General features: G+C 40.4%; 1 protein-coding gene and 1 long non-coding RNA gene across 5 annotated transcripts in view; one reads left to right on the top strand and one right to left on the bottom strand.

Annotated features, from left to right (window-relative positions):
- The window catches only part of UNC5A (unc-5 netrin receptor A), a 241331-nt gene that overhangs the window by 17781 nt on the left and 208248 nt on the right, over positions 1–15302 (top strand). The gene's annotated exons all lie outside the window — the stretch shown is intronic.
- The window catches only part of LOC140126609 (uncharacterized), a 51674-nt gene that overhangs the window by 35667 nt on the left and 705 nt on the right, over positions 1–15302 (bottom strand). Inside the window, exons 2-3 of one of the 2 annotated variants that reach the window (XR_011854863.1) lie at positions 14960–15021; positions 10778–10836 (exon numbers count right to left, since the gene is read on the bottom strand). This is a non-coding gene — a long non-coding RNA (uncharacterized lncRNA). Of the gene's footprint in view, positions 1–10777; positions 10837–14959; positions 15022–15302 lie in introns of those variants that run through there. The other variant, XR_011854864.1, reaches the window with a different exon arrangement.

The raw sequence follows: 15302 nt of genomic DNA, 5'->3' as shown, positions 1-15302 counted from the left end.
AAATATGTGTCTTTTCTGATGCTGTAACCCAGCACAATATTTTCATCTCTAAATTCCTGATGATCATTTACATTAAAGGATTGCAAAGGATACAAGGTACTCATTTGCCTCAAGTTTAGACTCCTTTCTTACCACGAAGCTGTCTGTTAAAAATCTCATGATGCCTCAGTACAGCATCACAAGGGCAGCCAGAAAGATCATCACTCTCTCTAATTTCTCCTAAAAACCATAAATCAAGGCTGAACTGTCTTTCATGCAGTATGTGTGGTAGCGATGTTGCGGTTGCATGACCATGAAATTCACAGGGTGTCACTATGACACCACATGACAAAAGTAAGGATCCCAGGAATTTTAAGACAGAAAGACACTTTTGAATAATTAATTGCTTTATGACTGATCAAGGGGGAAAATAAGTACATAATGAAAAAATAAGAAAGTGACTGGTTGCTTCTATACTTTTTATTCCTATAACAACACTTTTCCCACAAGAATGTTGAATGTTTTAACCTGTGAACCTCTGGTCAGGCAACTCCAACTAGGCCAACGAATCAGACCAAGAATCAGTAGCTTTTAAATTCCAAAATCCTAAATTCCAATGAACATTTCTGAAAGTTCTGCCCTTACACATAATTCTGAAAAATAAATATTATGGCAGCACTCCAGCACTCTTCTCCATCTGATACAACCTGCCTATGAAGGATTATTACTATAATTATCATTAGTAGATAGACAGAAAATAGTAAGTGGAAGACACTACAAACCGAATATATTTTCGATCATCTGCTATTATGTTGTATTATTTATGCAGTGCTAGATAATAGCAATACACTTACAGTTGTTTTCCTCTTTTGAAGGAAATCTTGAACTTTTTTCTTCCTTAGATGTTTGATATAGACCTCTTTTAACAGTCTTCTCCAGCTGGGCTATTTATCACTTCAAAGCTGGAGCAGATCTGGGGCAAAGTGATTGCTCCATATTTATCAACAGAACATGTTTCATCAATTTCATTGGAACAATTACATTGACAAATTTGGATCACTTTTTCCTTATTCTGACCCACATTCTATATGATAAATAACCTATTAGCATAAAGAATGAAACATATAACATCTATAAGTTTTAGTTCTGTTAGGAGTATAAACAATGCTAAGCTAAGCAAAGTCAGCGATAGGTTTCCCTTGTCAGCACAGTCCTTTAAAAGATTATGAAAAACTGGGCCAAATAGAGTTGGCAAATTTATCTTGTATCTTAAAATACCATTTTCTTGAAAACTAAAGTCCTACAAAAATAATCACAATCACAGATATCAAGTTAATATTTAAATATATTTATGGCAGAAGCTTCTCAAAATGGCTTTCAGTGGTAAGATCGTTGTGAAAATTATGGCTGTAGCACTGACCCTGGCTACAGATTGGGGCTCATTTACTTAGAGTTAAGCTGCTCACTTTTGTCGGACTTTGCACCTTTATCGGGGATTGCACAGCTTGGACAAGTATTTAACATGTGTCTGCATTGGAATTGTGTTGCATGCATCGGTTTTTGGCACAGCTGGTTTGGCTTCCATGCTGCACAAATTGGGGGGCGTGCCATTGGAAGATGCGACTAATTCGGACTGAGCGCAGGATTTAACTTTCAAATTCTGTCTCAAGACAATGGGGCAGATTTACTTACCCGGTCCATTCGCGATCCAGCGGCGCGTTCTCTGCAGTGGATTCAGGTCCTGCTGGGATTCACTAAGGCAGTTCCTCCGCCGTCCACCAGGGCTGCTGGGCTGAAGACCATCGGAATGCACTGAAGTTCACCGTCCTATCGTGGGTGAAGGTAAGCGCGTGTCGAGCGACACTTTTTTTATTAAATGCGGCGGTTTTTTCCCGGATTTCCGTGGAGTGTATGCCGGCGCCGATGCCCCACAATCTGATCGCGAGCGCCAAAATCCCGGGGCAATTCAGGAAAAATCGGCGCAAATCGGAAATATTCGGGTAACACGTTGGGAAAACGCGAATCTGGCCCTTAGTAAATGACCCCCAATGTACTTAAATGCACCACGAAGAAGGTGAACTCCGGCGGACCTGAGTGGGGAAGCGACACATACAAGATATTGGGAGAACAATCTTAGTCAATCGCGGCACAGTGCATTATCGTCGGACAATGCATTTTTGGTGAACTCAGCGGACTAGGTAAGTAAATGTGCCCCATTGTGCAGTTTAGCTTCATGCACTTCGAAAAACCTGAGCCACCTGTCAGCATATGATGCCCCAAGAGCTGCATGGGAGATTTCTCCCAAAATAACGGGACATTTGTAGGAACATTTGCAGATGTGAATATACTGCTATTTTTTTACAAATAAATGCACCATATTACACTATGTACATTCAAAATATTTCCATATACACAGAAAATAAATAGCGTAAAGATGGGGCATGCAATTAAGTATTCAATTTTAATCATGGGTTGTCTCTCAAATTTTTTTTGTCCTTCACCAACCATGGAGAAATCTGGGCTCAGTGCCCATGAGGCAATTCGAGCTTTTGGCCTTAGGGCAGTATATTGCAGCACATCAGAAGGAACAATTTAAGGACTAATTAAGTCTTCTACACTTTTTAGTTCCTGTTACTTTTCCTGTTGCCTTAAATGTCTGTGTCTCCTTAAAAGTTCCATTAGCCCCCTCTTCCCTCCTCAGAATAGGACCCTATCCTGGAATATGCACACAGTAAAAGAATGAGGGGAATGTGTATTATTGACATTATTATTTTGGATTTCACAACTTTTTTGGGGGTGCATAGTTTCGGCGGCGCTTGGGAATCTGAGCAGTAAACTTAGAGCAGTAAAAAATGGTCTGGGAAATTCTATTTTTTTTTTGTATTCAACATTTTTTATTGGGAAAATTTTCAACTTACAGGTACAAGTATAGTTATATTTTATACATCACAAGAGTATGTCAAATTAAGTAAACATTAACTTTCTTATACAATACGCATCAATTGTACCTAAGGGGGAAAGTGGGTAGGGAAGGAGAAGGATGAGGGGGGGGGATTCTATTTTAATGTCATGAATGGAGTGTTAGGTTAGACCATTTTCGGCCGTGTGCAAATTCATTAATCCCTTGCGCTGCAAACTTAAAAACTTGAAAATTGGCAAAGAGGTCATTGCTGCAACAATGGCTTGAACCTATTGTCCCGACAATAAGCAAAGTGGTAGAGCAGATGAAGAAACTTTTCTATATAGAAAGGTTGGAAGCAGAGTGCCATAAGTCCAAGTTGGCCGGTAAACTCTTTAAAAAATGGAGGTTGTTCATTGTAAAATATTTTACTGTACAGGAAAGGGTGGATCTAATGAAACCCTTCACACTTACCCAATGGAATCTGACAGAGCAGCTCAAGGGTACTTTGAATAGATTGGGTTTAACCTGAATGTAGCAAAAGTTGTTCACCTAAACTAAGTCCGTTCTTCTTCAGAACATTTCTAGAGATTTGATTTACCTAAGACATCGTTATTCGACTGTAATAATGCTTGTGGATATATTGTGGAATCTTACAAATGTCTTACAGCTAGGAATGCAATGTCCTACAACTCAATGGAGCACATTTACAAAGGGTCCGAACGACGCACTTTCGACGGATTTTGCGATTATTTCCATTTTGCGGCGAATTGCCCCGGGTTTTGGGCGGACACGATTGGATTTGGCGCATCCGCGCCGGCTTGCACGCGACACAAATGGGGGGCGGGCCATCGGACAACTCGACGGATTCGGACTATGCGTGGGATTTAACAGTTAGAAATGTGTTGCACTTATAAACACCGGGAAGAAGAAAGTGAACTCCGGCTGACCTCGGCGCAGAAGTGACGGATGCAGGAACTCGGGCGCACAAGCTTAGTGAATCACGCCGGACACGAATCCTCATCGGACAATGCACCTCAGGATCATGACAGGGCCGGGTAAGTAAATTTGCCCCATTGTTGCACAAGTGTATATTTTAAATGGCCTTCGCTCCAGTCAACTGTTTGTATGTTTACTTAAATAAAAAAACAAAATAAAATATAATAAAACTTATAACTTAAAGAATTATAGTATATATCCTGCGCCAAAATGATAAATGCTCCAAAATGTGTTTACATAGTTTGTGTAAAGTATGCATACAGATGTAGCCAATGTTAGTGTGACTCTTATCATGATGTAAACTATTGAAATGAGTGGTATGTAAGATAATAAATGTCCATGTAAAATAACAGTGCCAAGTGCTAGCCATAAAGTCTGAAATGTTAGCAGGGATACTCCAAAGGTTATTTCTACCCAAATCATGCCTGTGAAAGATCACCTTTGGCAGAACCATAGCATCATGTCCTGGTCTGCAGAATTGTCCATCCCAGGGGTATACCATACTCCATTAAGAAACGAGAGGCCTTTCGTCTCTATCGTGATCCACTTGCTCAAACTCGCCTGAGCTTCATGGTACTTTATAGCTATTGTTACAACATAGCTTGAAGTCACAAAACAAGAAGGTTTATAATGTGATGGATTAGTAAGAAGTGACAAATATAATTTGTATACATCTATTTGGCTTTCAAAAGATAAAGTAGCCGACTACAAATGTGTAAAATATCCCGAAAACATTTAAAGCTCAGGGCTAAAATCTGGTGAAATCAAAATGGGTTTTTATTTCTAGAAACACTAATAAACATTTTAGATTCAGTCTAAACTGTAAATCGAAACAGAGTCTGATAAAGCAAATGAAATATAGAGAGGAATTAGAGGAGCTGGCTGATAAGGGCAGGGAGAACCGGCGACCGCTAAGAGCACAATGCAAGGGCCGACAAATGCTCTTCCTTTTGTGTTGCTCACTCACATTCTCTGCTGGCTTTAACAAGATAACATGCTGTGCAAGAGAGGGATGACATAAAAGGGAGAGATAACAGCATTTTATAAACTGGTAAAATAATAAGCAGCTATTGTCTCTAGTATGGCAAGAAAGTGCACTGCAGAAAGTCACTCTGTGTGGCATTCATTCAAGGTAACCCAACAGTGGAGTGCTGTTTTGCATAAATCCAAGGGGCACACAGGTAAAGTTTCATGAGAATAATAAAAGTCCCCAGTAAATAAAAGGAAGGAATGCATTGTCTAGTTTTGTTGATTGTGTGCACCCCTACCCATGTATTGTCCCCAGCTGTGTCTAGTTTGCAAAGCGTTCTTCATGACAACATGAATCTGGCAATAACAGTGTCTGTCTCTCTCCCTACTGCCCCTGCTTGCCCTGTCTCTCTGCAAGCTGCTAGCACTCACTAGATGAGGGTGACCTTCAAAGTCCTTGAGGCAAGTGTTCTACAGATTCAAAGCTGCAACTATGTTTCCGCCTCCAGTGTGCCGGAGCCCTTAACCCTTTCACTTCCAGAGCAGTTACATGATTATATAAATCAATATATATTCCAGAATCATATAGTTGCTCACATTGGTTGTATCCACTGGACCTATATGCTATAAATAGAAGTACTAGTTTGCGGCTGTGCAATCGGAAAGGAAATACTATAAAATAGCATTGAATCTTATTGAATTTGTATTGAAGCCATTTTTACATGAATACACAGTATTTTGCCAGTCTTGGATTTAAAATCTCATGTTCCACTTGAAAACCTTGGCCAGGCACATCTAAAGTGGAGCCAGGTGGTCTAGTTTCGGCCTTTAGAGGGCGGCTGGATTAGTGCACTGAATTTAGCAAATGTAACCAATTTTTAACTTGGTGTGTATTCAAAAGTGTTATCGAATTATGGCGGCATAATTCCATTATTTAGTAGCATTGCTTGGAAAAATATCACAATAAAATATTTCACCTATTACAGCATTTTCTGTTTTTTTATGATACATTTTATTTAGTTTTATCTATATGTTATGTACAGATCATACCTGGCCTGATTTGCAGAAAAAAGAAAACAAATTACAATAAAAGAACTTAATAAAAACCAATGAGTTCAGCTTCTTAAACCCTGGGGTTAATAGTGTTCTTGTTTTGCTAATAATAACAACGTAAAAAATACACAAAGAATGTCTGTGAGAGCTGAAGCTGGTTTAGGTGGTGAGTAAGTTGTGTAGAGCCCCCCTATAATGCCTATATGCTCTTAAAGGGTATAGAGACCATTCATTAAGTATTCAATCATTTACAATATTGTGCTTCCCGTATGAATATTTAATCTCAGCAAAATGACATTGGGTATCATTAAAAAAAAAATGCACAAAGAAACTTAATATCAATACAAAAGGAATTTTTCTAAACTGTTCCCATAATACAAACATCACCATAGCAACATGATGAAATATCATTAGAAAAGACAGTAATTCCAGCATTCTATATTTCTATTGTTTCCATATGTTCACGCATATATTAACATCATTTGCTTAGAAAATTACTCAGCCAAGCAATGTCACTGATTTACGATTTGAAGGGGTTAATTAGAACAAGCAAAGCAGACAATGGGGCTTATTTATCAGTGATTCTGCGCCAGAACACTGACGTAGAAGTCCTGAAATGATCTCAAATGCTAGTGTATAGCCAGCACTTGCTATTATTTTTCCCTTTCCACCACCTCCACTCCGGGGGCATGGAGGATCGTGAAGTGCGTGCAGGTGGCGAGAGGTGGCCCAGCACGTGGGTTCCTGTCCATGCCCCAGCACAATCACTGCAGCTAGCGACTTTTCACACGTGAACAATGCTATCTAGGTTTATTTTATATGCCAGGTCCTGCCGGACATATCAAAAGGCCTAAGTCTATTATACGGTGGCGCCAACATTCTGTAGAAGGAAGCAAAATAGAGGACTAGAGCCTATTAAAAGATGAACTGATGGAGGTTGCAAAAGTCCTCTTTAAGGCAATAGACCCAAAAACAAGGATCTGTAGTAGAAAATAAATTAAATTTATTTGCTCTCCTGGAAGGAATTAAAAATTCTCTAGTAGTCACCTATAGAAAATTACCCTGTGAGTGAATGCCTGCCTCATAGGAGCCTCAACACAGGACCACAAAATACTGTCAAAAAAGCTTTCTTGATAATATTGATAAGTCCAAAAATAATCACAATTCTGAATATTACTTTTGAAATGCCAGTAATTGAAATTATTATTTTCCCCTTCACCTGCACACTACCTAGACCAGTGATGGCGAACCTATGGCACGGGTGCCAGAGGTGGCACTCTGAGCTGTTTCTGTGGGCACCCAAGCTGTCTTCCCAGAACAGAGTTCACCAGATAGGACTCAAATCTTTCTGCAGTCCCAGACAACTTGAGATGCTGCTCTCAACGCTCTTTTAAGATGACACATTTTTGACAGATTAGAACTGCAGGAGTGAGAAGGTGTGAACAGGGCTGGATTATCTTTGGAGGTCCCTTTGCCCTCCTGCTTTCAACTGTGTTGGTGTCCTCAGAGGGCCAATTCAATTGAATGTTGTGGAAGAACAGGGAGCAATATGTTACTGTTTAAATTGTTATGTTGGCACTTGATGCAAAATAAGTGGGTTTTGGTTGTAGTTTGGGCACCTAGACTCTAAAAGGTTCGCCATCACTGACCTAGACCATGCAAATGTTCACCTTGGAGGTTTGCATGGTTTTTGAGAAAATCTACACCGGCTCACAACTGAAGTAGTTTTGGCCACCAGCGCAGCCATCCGAGGATACATCAGGAGGCCTTAGTCTAATAGCCATGATAAATCTTCCCCAAAATGTTTAACAAAACACAAAGCATGTATTATTATGGCCCAAAATCAAGGACGTTTTTGCCTCTGGTTCACTCAATATTCAAAATTTATCAGCATGGCTGTGAACTAAAACTTATATTTTTATTAGATATACCTTAAAATATACAAAGGTCACAGGTTGTGAATTCTAAAAACAACAACAACAATCCGTACTATAGACGCCGACCTAGGCGACTATACTGATCACCACAACCCCCAACGGTTGTGGATCAAACAATGGGGATACCACGTACCTGCAAATCACGGTGCCATGCACCATACCATCCAAAAAATACCTTGCAAAGAGGAAATAAAAGATGGTTCTTACCACAACTGGTAATGGTCTGTAGTTGTGTCCAGTGGTCAGCTGTGCTGTTTCCAAAGTACGTGTATTGACGGGAGCATTAAGATGGTAAAGGACATACCTGTATATGTTAGATCCAAAAACGTCACGAACTGTAACAAGGCTACAACTGTCCCTGTCCCCAGGTGTGATTAGCTCCCGCCCTGACAAGGGCAGTCCCAATAACTTGCCCTAGTTTAGAAAAAAAAAAAAAAAAAAAACACCCTGCATTCCCCTTCCCTGACGCGTTTCTTCCTGCTGTAGGTTCTTCAGAGGGATTGCGGTGGAATCAATAAAACATGGGGTCTCCAATGTAGAGGAGCATCCCTTGGGGTGTAGTAAATAGTCTGATAAACCCAAGTGTAGGGTCATCTACTGGGTCCCTGGTGTGGAGCCCCAGGCGTTGATCCCTATCTGATGGTGTAGGTATCCCCATTGTTTGATCCACAACCGTTGGGGGTTGTGGTGATCAGTATAGTCGCCTAGGTCGGCGTCTATAGTACGGATTGTTGTTGTTGTTTTTAGAATTCACAACCTGTGACCAAAATGTTTAACCCTCTATAAGTTGGTATTCTCAATAATGAAGAATGTAATCGAAGATTTTTTTTTATGAAGATTTTTCCATATGATTTCTCAACATTCGCAATAACCCAGCAGGAGTAGCTTGCTTCTCTCTCCTTTAGTATGTAGTTCAAATGGTCTCTGGAAAGGGAAGTATAGTTTTTACCACAAAGCAACCCTTGGCCCTTGATAGGTTTTTTGCAAATGTTGAAATATCACATGGATATCTGTCAATAGAATCTGTAGTTTGCCATTCAGTTCCGTTGAGTAGTGGTGAAGACAAGGTCAAGGTCCTTTACATGGAAGGTACGGTTCTGGTTTGAACAGAGCAAAAGAAAACCTTTGTAAGTCTTTATGTAAAATCACAGGCACTTTCAGGCAAATGTTAAGACAACAGTAGGACACAGTTTCAGTATTGTGGATCTTTTTAACGCTAATCGTTTGTAGGTATTTAATGATGCAAGTTTCATCAAATTTGTATGATATTTATGACCTTGAATATAATACAGAGTATATCACAAAGAATACCTACAATGTAAGCTTGCCTTCATGGCTTTTTTTCAGAATACACTTTTATTTTGCTATCCTGGTGAAATGATACATAAAAAGTCATTTATATTAGTCAATAAAGTTCCATACAACACAACATCTTCACACACAAGCACATAGAAATATCCACCCACACACACAAATACACAGACCACAAACATCATACATTGCCCTCCAAAAACATAATTATTCCCAGGCAACCTTACTCATCTAAAGTTGATAATTAATATGCAAATTAAAATTGTTGCAGCGCCATTCTATGGCTAAGGATTTATATATCAGGTGCAAATAATCTCCGAAGGCTTTAGCATTCTCTGAGCATCTTGCATGGGGTTAGTACTACAGATTGTAATGCTCTAATTGAATGAATATGCTCTGTCTAAGGATAAGATCTGACACGGTGGGGAGCCATTTATTATCACCTTTCAAATGGAAAACTGGCAGAATTTTTTTTTCCCCTTGCTACTCTTGCTTCCTTATTTATGAAGTGCCAGCACCACAACTTTGGTGTTTTTCCGATACTCTTGACTTTTTTTGGTGCAAAATTGTGGCGCTGGTTGTGAATATGAAAGTTTCCTGCCCTTTATATTTTCCGGACTCGTTCTGTGTCTCAATTTGTGGCACAATTAGAGTAGCTAAAAGCTGGTTTAAGGAGTTCTATTCCTTTTTGTCCATGCTCCAATAATCAATTCAATAATCAGCTGTGCCACAAATTTACATTCCACTATAAAATATAGCACGTTTCCTGTGCCACCCTGCACCACCCCTGTTTACTCACTGCATTCATATCATGGACTATTGGAATCTTACTTATAAAACAACATGTCAATTGGTTAGCATTTAGCTTGATTTACATACACGTAGAGCAGTCATTGGTGGTGTCTGTTTCCAAATTTCGATTTTTGTTGCATGAATACACAGCTAATTTATTGATAGCAATATGTATGCTGCTGATAAACAATCATTTCCATACCCTTACAATCAATGTGATCATCCATCCATTAAAAAAATTTGTTGTCCAATGTTTTCAAAAATACAAGAAACCTGATACTATATTCTATAAGAGAAAATTACCGCCTTCTCTACCTATCTGGCTCCTCTCTTTCTCACCTCCTTCCTGATAAAAAATTAGTTAAATTTTCTCTTGCTAGCCATATTGACAGGGGCTCACAGAGGAATTGAATTACAATTTCTATAGAGAGGGGAGGAGCTCAGTTGTCGCAGTTAAGTCTCTGCCCAGGAGCTTAAAGAGAAGTGAAAATCACAAACAGAGACTGTAGAGGGCAAGAGATCTAGAAAATGGCAAATACAAATCACATATTACCGAGATATTGCATAATTCCTCATTGACACTTACTGCACCTTCAATAAACCTCCACCTTTTGACCCTAAAATTCATCATGACTGCTGTTGAATGAACAATGGGTGTATGGTCAAGCACTTTCAATCAGTAGGAATTTTTGTTTGGTAACCATAAATTCCTAGTCTTCTTATCAACATATTTCTGCCCACCCCATCCCGTAGTAATCCTTAACATTATTGTGTACAGAGAATACTTCTTAGGTCATGCCAATCACAATTCCTGTCGCGAGCTAGGCTGGCGACCCTGCCCAATTTCTGTAGTAATGTGCCAACTTCTGCAGCTCATCTCCTTATCTCTATCCTTTACTTCTCATATATGGGGGAACAAATTAAGATAGCGAGGTTAGAAAACATAACTAGTTTTATCAACCTAGTAGGATCATGATTGTTGTATTTTAGCAACTGCATGTCATCCCTTTTATAAGTCAATTTGTCTGATTTCCAATACTTAATAAAGGGAATGGAGCTGAGCTGCAATACCAAATGAAGCAGTAGGGAATAAGCTTGCTCTTTTTTTACTTGAGGGGCTATTTCTCACTTAGCTACAGTATTCTTAATGTCTATCCAAGCTACATGTTATAGAGGCGGCAGAGAAGAAATAGGTCTTGTTCAAATATCATAAGCAAATGACAGCTTTATTATCTCTGTCACTATGGATGAGTTAGGTACTAAATGTACACCATAGCAAAAGATATTATTTCATTTAATGATCGGTCATGTCACAGAGCGACATAGATAAACATATATTTCCCACATGGTTAGGCAAATGCGCTATTCTAACCATTGACATATGCAGATAATATAAGTTCAGGTTTATGAAGTCATTTCACCCCGCAAATGAAACATTGGATTCAAAGGGTTTTGGGATTTTTTTTGTTTCTCCCAAGTGACTTTTCCCTGAAATCCACAAGTTGCATTTTATTAAGAATAAAATAATGCAATATTCTATGTCACTGTGATCCCAGAAATAAAATTTGAGATTAAAAAATATTACAAATTGCAAACAAACATAGCATTTTTTATGCTTTTTTTGTAAACTCCAAAAAAAAAAGTGAAAAAAAGTTTTTAAATGCTTATACAGTTATTAGGGCAGTATGATCTGGCCAACTCTATTTTATCCTGCAGTAACTAAACTTCACTGAGGGGGCCACTATTTCTAAAGGACTCTGCTCCACAAGACTAGAATTAGCAGACACAACTTTCCCCAGGGATTACTGATTTCTAGAGGTTAGAAAAGATAAGGCATTCAGCTGATGACCTTATTAGCTTCATTCTGAGAAGGTTATCCATTGAGTAAAATCTACAGGTAACAAATTCAATTACTGGGACCCCCACAAATAAAGATTCAAGGGCTAAAGTAATATACTTATTTCCATCAACTTAACCTCAGTGAGGAGGTTTTTATCCAGTAGAAGGTGAGCACATAGGCTCCATACAGTCCTTTGAATTTACAGAAACAGGCAAAATAAAACTGAGCAGTTGCTATTTGCTATCAAGGCTCATTTAACTTCCATACACATAAGAGGCAACTTCTTTTCATGTCCTGTATCCTTTATTAAAACTCGCATAAAGACTGAACGCCAGTCTCAAATTTCCTCCCACCTGCGTACTGCACAGCTTAAAGGGGACCTACCACCACGAATCTACCTATAAAGGTAGATCGGGTGGTAGGTGGATCAATAGGACGTGAGGATAGCCCTTTTAAGGGCTAATCCACACGTCCCCGCACTGTTGTGTGAACTTATATAAAAGGTTTATGCTAATTTTGTTATGCGGCTACTGGGGCGTGGAGTAGCCGCAGCTGTGGCTACACGGCACGGCTACTCCACGCCCCAGTAGCCACTTTACCCCTCCTACCCACAATCTTCGCGCCCTCGTCCGGCGATCCTGCCGTCTGCGCAGGCGCAGAACAGCAGGCCTGTGCCTGTTTCGGAGCAGTGACCGCACAGACGCGGGCCTGCCGTTCTGCGCATGCGCAGACGGCAGGTTCGTCGGACCAGGGCGCGCAGCTGCAAGGAGCTGCGCGACGAAGATTGTGGGTAGGAGGGGTAAAGTGGCTACTGGGGCGTGGAGTAGCCGTGCCGTGTAGCCACAGCTGCGGCTACTCCACGCCCCAGTAGCCGCATAACAAAATTAGCATAAACCTTTTATATAAGTTCACAAAACAGTGCGGGGACGTGAGGATTAGCCCTTAAAAGGGCTATCCTCACGTCCTATTGATCCACCTACCTCCCGATCTACCTTTATAGGTAGATTTGTGGTGGTAGGTTCCCTTTAAGAGGCTTTGGCTTCTTGGAATACCCAGAGATGTGCTCCACCATCAGAATGAAATGTCTGCCTGGTGGAGATTTCAGATGTAGTCTCCATCAGTTTTCTCGCAGACACTATAGTAAATACGGTGGTACTGAGACTTTCACGTCCCCACCTGCATCATGTCCTGCATCAACCTGCCCCATTATCAAAGTAGAATGTAGGGTGGAAAATGTTGGAAATGGGGCTTTTTATATGCCTACAAATTTCAAGGCATGTCAAATTCCCCCATTCTCTATCCAGTATTTGGACCTGAAGTGAGCATGTGACAATATATCATTCCAGGAAAATTTAAGTTTTGACCTGTTAGGCCTTATAAACCTATGTGCAATATTAAGCTGCAAACAATGGAGCCATGGTCCATTGTTTCCAGCGCAAACATACTTGGTGAGTGAGGTCCACCAATGTCTTGATGACAATAAAAAAAGACTAACACAGGCAGAAATTGGACATGCTCTATAACTGGCAGTCAGATCATATATGAGGCTGTGAAAACCATGGCCTTGCATATGAGCCCATTAAAATACATGGGGCCATGTGCTAGCCGTCCATACAACCACAGCTAATAACATTGTTTATATGCATGTAGCCTAAGACAATTAAAGTAAGAAAAGGTAAAGTGTAAGAAACAAAAATATTCCTATTTGTCCGAGATCTCCTTAAACGGTGCAATCCAAGACATCTTACATGTTTATTTATAACGCCCTTCATCACTTCAATATGGATTATTTCTGTTCCCGATGTCTGTGCAGAAGCAATTTTGGCGCTTTTCAGCACATCCAGTTGCACTGACATTTTGTGTGCTTACAGATAGATAAAACATGGCAGAACTCAATTGTTTTTAAATAAAGGCCACAACACATTTTATTAAACATTCATCTGAGAGGTTTCATCGTTCCTTGACACATTTCCAAGAAAGTTGTTAATTCTCGTTGGTTCTATTAACCGAGTCACCTCTTGAATATTTATATGGAAGAAAACTACACAAATTAATTCTTGTGTCCTCACTTAGTAGCTGTCCCCCACAAATCCTCATTTATGTGATTATTGGTGCAAGGCCTAGTTCCGCTTTTCTGCTCACGACCCTACACTTGAATGTGACAGCGCTGTCTCTGTGTAGATTTCAGTAATAGGCATAAAAGGCCAATAATCATGATGTGGTGTGAAAGGAACGTAGTGTTCCTTTGAATTTATTAACACTGAGTCCATGGCTAAAGTACAGTCTGCAGATTTCCTGTGAGCATCATCTCAAATTACATATACGTCTCTCCCCGACAGGAATGTCCACTCTAACAGAAGGAGTTCATTTTCTTATATACATTGCTAAAGTCATATATCACATCCTGTGCAGCCAATAAAGGGACGTGCTAATAAATATATAGTACACAATTAAATACTCACTAGATAATGCACCGCTCTTACAAAGCCATTACTCATGACTACAATACCCAAATCTTTGATGCAGAGTACCATAGTACAAAAGAAAGAATCATGGTACAGAATATGAATCGAGGTGTAACAGAGCTCCCCAACTACACTTAGGCCCCCTGCACACAAACACGTTTGAACGGACCGGTGTGCTGTGAGATCCCAGTGACTGAGCACAGTGCAGTGGATGGGAGTCCTTGCATCATAGTGAATTATGCTGCAAGGACTGCCTGTCCACTGGCTGAACAGAAGCACCAACACTGTAACAGTTTTTAAAGGCCATCAAAGTATATAGTTAAAACAGGTGCACAGCATCCACCAACAGAAATAACAATGTAGATTTTACTGTATAAGGCTAAATTCACACTGCCGTGAGCCCACCGCACCGTAGTACGGCGGGCACACGGCAGCGCAGGAAGAGGAGGAGGAGGTGAGCGCAGCTCACCCCCGCCCCTCTCCATAGAAAGTAATGGCGCACAGCGCCGTAATACGGGGAAAGATAGGACATGTCCTATCTTTCCCCGGGCTACGGAGCGGTACGGTGCCGCACGCGTGCGGCACCGTACCACTCCCGTACAGGGCCGTGAGCCCATAGAAGTGTATGGGGGACGTATATCGGCCGCATATACGTCGGCCGTATATACGTCCCCCATACTGTAGTGTGAATGTAGCCTAATGGTAGACCACATACCTTGGCACGCGTAGCTCATCTTCTCTTCGCTGGAACAATTCTTCTTCTACTCTTGCGATCCCCTGTTTTTGTAAAAAGAAGGTTTAAAAGAAATTCACCAAGCCCTTCCAGGCTATGCTGTGTCTAAATTATGCACCCCCTCCCTGCTTTTTGCATTCCCCTATCCCAGTTGGCGATGTAAGCCATCTCACTGAAAATCTTGCGCAAGCTGCTGAACTGTTAACGTGCATGCGCAAGGTTTTCATTGTACCTGCTTGAAGTAAATTTACATGGAATTATTTAGAAGGAAAGAGAACTTTCCTTCACTGTGGATGAGGTATTAGTCTACCTTGTTCATTATGTA

Source organism: Engystomops pustulosus, chromosome 4, assembly GCF_040894005.1.
Source record: "Engystomops pustulosus chromosome 4, aEngPut4.maternal, whole genome shotgun sequence".
NCBI classification, from domain to species: Eukaryota; Metazoa; Chordata; class Amphibia; order Anura; family Leptodactylidae; genus Engystomops; species Engystomops pustulosus.
Note: the sequence above shows the minus strand (reverse complement) of the source record. Positions and strands in the feature narration are given on the sequence as shown.